This window comes from Somniosus microcephalus, chromosome 7 (assembly GCF_052327205.1).
Source record: "Somniosus microcephalus isolate GS21.2 chromosome 7, FLI_Smic_1.0, whole genome shotgun sequence".
NCBI classification, from domain to species: Eukaryota; Metazoa; Chordata; class Chondrichthyes; order Squaliformes; family Somniosidae; genus Somniosus; species Somniosus microcephalus.
The window spans coordinates 200,346,329-200,351,522 of NC_140993.1; the positions used below are offsets into that span (position 1 = coordinate 200,346,329).

The following is a 5,194-nucleotide window of genomic DNA, read 5'->3' on the forward strand; positions in this document are numbered from 1 at the left end:
AGCGCAGTGAATTCACTTGGGCCCATTGTCACCGCTGAGCTGACGGACGAGAATTTAGTAGTAGTAGGAGATAGAATATAGTTGAATGTCTTTTTTAAATATGGGACTGGCCAGCTGAGCTGTAGTGGCTTTTTCTAGCGTTTGACATTCCTATATGTAGCCAAGTGGGAAAATGCAGTGAATATTTAAGTCCACTAGATGGCGCGGTTCATTTTCCCCTTTAGAATTTGAGAAAAGGGTTATGGGTAAGGCCATGTGATGCCAAAGGAACCTCCCCTTTCTTCACAGCCTCCATTTTCTAGATCCAGCGTGGGGGGTGTGCTCAGGAGAGTTGGGGTGAATATGACTTTTTAAATGAACTTAGTCTGCGTAAAGTACAACTAAAACAGCATTTAGTGCAGCCAGACATAGTTTTAAAGTGATATTGTTTCCCAAATCACTCGATATCACGGGGATGCTTGTAGATTGTCCCACCATGTGCTGGTGTTAACCTTTGTTAAAATTGTTGTTGAGCCCTTGGGGCTACGTTTCGAACGAGTTTAATACTTTCTGTTTGCTTGTAAGAGGTGACAAGTGATAACGGGACATACGAATGTATGGTATGATATGTTTTGTTTTGTATAATGATTGTTAGTTAATTAACTGCCTTCACCTGTGGTTTGCCTCATGTTCTGTTTTGCAGCAAGCCACTGCCGTATTTTGTCGACTGTATTTTATGTATTTACAATTTCATCCTAAACCTAGACCCAAGTTATTAATACAGAATAAAAAACCCCAAAAACGAAAGTTCGTGTCCTGTGCTGCTCCATTTCGCCAGGCTACACATTTTGGTACCAGGAGTGGGGTCTGTTAGCTTGGAGTTTCTCAGGTTTGGGAAAGTTACATAAAATACGGCAGTGGGGGAAGAGCGGTGTGGTGCCAAGTGGACCTGGAGACGGACGGAGAGTGCTGCCTGGGGTTGCTAAGGAGGACCAGACCAGACAGACGGGATCCAGAGGGCGCCAGGACCAATCTGGGAGAGGACCCATCAAGGCACCGAGGAGGGACACCATTGGAGAAGAATCGTCACAGCGGCCATCCCATTCAGTGACTGTCAGGGACTTGTGAACTGAGTCAAAATGTTAGACCCTCCTGAGGAGGCGGGTGGAGCTCACAATTCGGATGGTGAGGACAATACCTCGAGTGTGGGTGAGGGCAACCAGATAGATCAACTCAAGGCACAGATTTCAGAGTTGAAAAAAAACCATGACCAAGCAATGGCAATTATTGCCACTCTAGGTAATGGGGCAACCAAGTCATATGTGTATGTACCCAGAGAGCGTCAGATCCAACCATTCAGTGGTGAGGTATCTAAAGATAGTCGTTCAGTTGATGAGTTCATTGAAGAGGTTGAAAGTGTACTACGAGCTAGAGATCAGACTCCTGCAGAGCAGGTAGATTTCATTCGATCTTTGTTGAGGGGGGCAGCCCTACAGGAAATTAGGTTACGGTTGGGTGGAGAGTCTAAGCAGCCCAGTGACCTGTTCAGTTACCTAAGGGGGGCTTTCACCGAAAAACGCAGTGAGTCCCAGCTGTTAGAAACTTTCTATGGACGCAAGCAAGAAGAGGGTGAAGGTTTCCAAGAATACTCACATGCACTCTCTCAGATTATTAGAACTTTGGTAAAGCAATCACCTGATGCTGTGCCGGACACAAAACGGGTTGTCAGAAACAGATTTGTTGATGGTGTTAGAGATCCCTCACTCCGGAGAGAGTTGCGCAAGTTTGTACGAGACAACCCCCAGTCTACCCTGTTCGATGTACGTGAGGAAGCTGTCTTATGGTCCTTAGAAGACCAGCCCTGTAGCACTAAAGTTGCAAAGAGCAAGAATGTAGTGTGTGACAGTACGGGGAGGGATCTTCAGTGTTCTGCCATTGGGGTACCAGGCAGCCAGGCTGTCACTTTACAGGATGTTCTTAAAGTGGTGGCGGAACAGGGTAAAGCTATCGGGGAACTAACAGAGGCAGTACGGGGTCTTGCTCTACAGAAGGAAAACACGGGTAATGACAAGGTTGGGAAACCTAGAGCCAAGCCAAAGTTCACTGATGAAGGTCAGCCTATTTGCTTTAAGTGCAATGGGGCGGGGCACATTGCCAAACAGTGTCCTCAGAAGCACGAGGTAGCAAACACATCCACCAATGCTGGCTGGGGTGCAGGAAAACTAACTCCCTCGATTGCCATGAGCCGGGCAATGCGAGGAAAACCTGCAGGCTCTCAGAACAGTACTGGTATTCGTGACAGATTTCTTGACCGTGCAGTAGGTAAATGTCCAGTAGTAGATCTCAAGATTGGGGGGGTTACTGCTAACTGTTTACTGGATACCGGGAGTCAAGTCAGCACTATTACTGAAGTTTTTTTCAGAGAGCACTTACTTGGGAGGGATGAGGATATGCTGCCTACAACCGGGTGGCTTAAGATCACTGCCGCCAACGGGTTGAACATTCCCTACTTGGGCTACCTTGAGTTAGACGTTGAAACTATGGGCATAACCTTACCCGAATGTGGTTTCCTGGTAGTCAAAGAGCATCAGCAGCCACAGCCTGCAGCACCAGGTCTTATTGGTATGAACATCATCAGCCGATGCAGACAACTAGTTCATGCTGAGTTTGACACTACTCTAGGGGGAAAGTTGGATTCAGATTGGAGGGAAGCATTTCAGCAAGTACAACAGTGTAACATCACTCCAAAGTCATCTTCTGTCCGTGTAGCTGGTAGGGGTGCTGTACATGTGCCTGCGTCTTCCATAGCTACAGTCTATGTAAAGGGACTTAAAACTCAGTCAGGTGGCAGCACTAAAATGCTGTTGGAGCCAGGTAACACACCATTGCCAGGTGGCCTGGTAGTTGTCCCCACTCTAGTTGAATCAAAGGGACATTTATTTCCAGTGCAGGTGGTAAATTTCTCTGAGGAGGATGTGTGGTTAAGCCCCAGGACCAGGCTTGGTATTCCGACTCAGGCAGAGTGTGTAGACAAGGACTCCTGTGAGGTGCGATTTCAACGCATCTCCGCTGACACAGAGGAAGTAACTGTTGGCAGAAAAGAAGGACAGATGACAGACCAAGACATTCAGTTGCTTTTGGACAAACTACACATAGGTGGCACACAGGGCCAACAAGCAGAGTTAGGTGCACTTTTAGCCAGGTATTCGGAAGTATTTGCTTTTAAGGATGAGGACCTAGGCTACACTGATAAAGTTGAGCATGAGATTAACTTGGTAGATGACGCACCAGTTACAGAGCCATACCGTCGTATCCCACCTACACTGTACAAAGAGGTGAGGGACCACATCACTAAGCTTTTAAGAAAGCGTGTCATCCAGGAGAGCAATAGTTCATACGCTTCACCCATAGTGGTAGTTCGTAAGACTGATGGAGACATACGACTATGTGTTGACTTTAGGAAACTAAACTCAAAAACCAGACGTGACGCATTTCCTTTGCCCCGCATTGACGAGAGTTTTGATGCCCTTCATGGTGCAAAGTTCTTCTCGACCATTGATCTTGCAAGTGGGTACCACCAGGTTGCTGTCCGTGAAAGTGACAGGCCTAAGACTGCTTTTACAACTCCTTTTGGCCTTTTTGAGTACCTCAGAATGCCTTTTGGTGTCTGTAATGGACCTGCGACTTTTCAACGACTTATGCAAGCGACTATGAGCGACTTAGTGTTCCACATCCTATTAGTGTATTTAGATGACATCCTTGTGTTCTCTCAGACCTTCCTGGACCATTTAGAGAGGCTTGAGACAGCTCTAAGACGACTGAAAGAGACAGGGTTGAAAGTAAAGCTTGAAAAGTGTCACTTCCTGCAGCAGGAAGTCAGGTTCCTTGGGCATCAAATTTCAGGGGAGGGTATAGGGACAGATCCAGAGAAAATTGCCGCCGTAAAGAAGTGGCCGGTCCCCAGTACAGTCAAAGATCTGAGGTCATTTCTTGGTTTCTGTAGTTATTACAGGAGGTTCGTTGAGGATTTTTCTAAACGAGCTGGCCCTCTCCATGACGTAGTCAATGCATGCCTTAGGGAAGACAGCCCAGCAAAAGCAAAACGGTTGTTTGAAGGTTCATGGACAGCTGCGTGCCAAGCTGCTTTCGAACAGCTGAAAGAAAAGCTGATCAGTGCTCCAGTGTTAGGTTACGCAGATTTCACTCAGCCTTTTATTGTAGAGACGGATGCCAGTAACCTAGGATTAGGTGCCATCCTCCACCAGCAGCAGGGAGATAGGAAGAGAGTGATAGCATATGCCAGTAGGAGGCTCCGTAATGCTGAAAGAAATGACAGAAACTACAGCAGTATGAAACTAGAGCTCCTCGCCCTCAAATGGGCTGTTTCAGAGAAATTTCGAGGTTACCTTCTAGGTTCCAAGTTCACTGTCATAACAGATAACAACCCCCTGTGTCACCTTTCTACAGCTAAGTTAGGTGCTGTTGAGCAAAGATGGGTGGCTCAGTTAGCTGTTTTTGACTTTGACGTCAAGTACCGCCCAGGCCGCTGTAATGCAGCAGCAGATGCCCTCTCTAGGCAGCCGTTAGCAGGGGAGCCCGAGTCAGACAGTGGGGATGCGGACTATGATGGTTGTGTGGCCATATGTAATGTCACTCACAAGGGAACAGCTCTAGGACCAGACTTAGTGACAGCAGGAGTCAAGTGCTGTAAAGTCAGACAGATCCGTGTTTCGGACGCAGAAGAAAGTACTGAGCGTAGTGAGTTGCAGGGTAACACACCAACACTTCCCGGTTACTCTAAAGAGGAACTACGTAAGTTTCAGGACACAGACCCCACCCTCAGCGTGTTTAGGAAGTTTTGGGGTGAGCAGCGGAGGCCAACTTACAAGGAGAGGTCGCAGTTATCCAAGCTAGTATTATCCACGTTAAAGCAGTGGCCCCGTATTTGTGAGCAAGATGGTTTGTTGTACCGTGTAATCGAGGATGTCCATGTTGGTGAGTGTCACCAGCTACTACTGCCCTCTTGTTTGAAAGAAGTCGTGCTTGAAGGTGTGCATGATCGTATGGGCCATCAGGGAATAGAGCGCACACAGAACCTTTTGAGACAGAGATGTTTTTGGGTTGGGATGTATGGGGATGTGGAACAGTGGGTCAAGAAATGCGAGAGGTGTGTTTTGACAAAAATGCCCCACCCCAAGATACATGCCCCTATGAA

General features: G+C 47.3%; 1 long non-coding RNA gene across 1 annotated transcript; it reads left to right on the forward strand.

The window, feature by feature from the left end:
• The first annotated feature begins 209 nt into the window (after positions 1-209).
• Positions 210-786, forward strand: LOC147115072 (uncharacterized). Its single transcript, XR_015078927.1, has 2 exons — positions 210-336; positions 683-786. It is a non-coding gene; the product is annotated as an uncharacterized LOC147115072 (long non-coding RNA).
• The last annotated feature ends 4,408 nt before the right edge of the window (positions 787-5,194 follow it).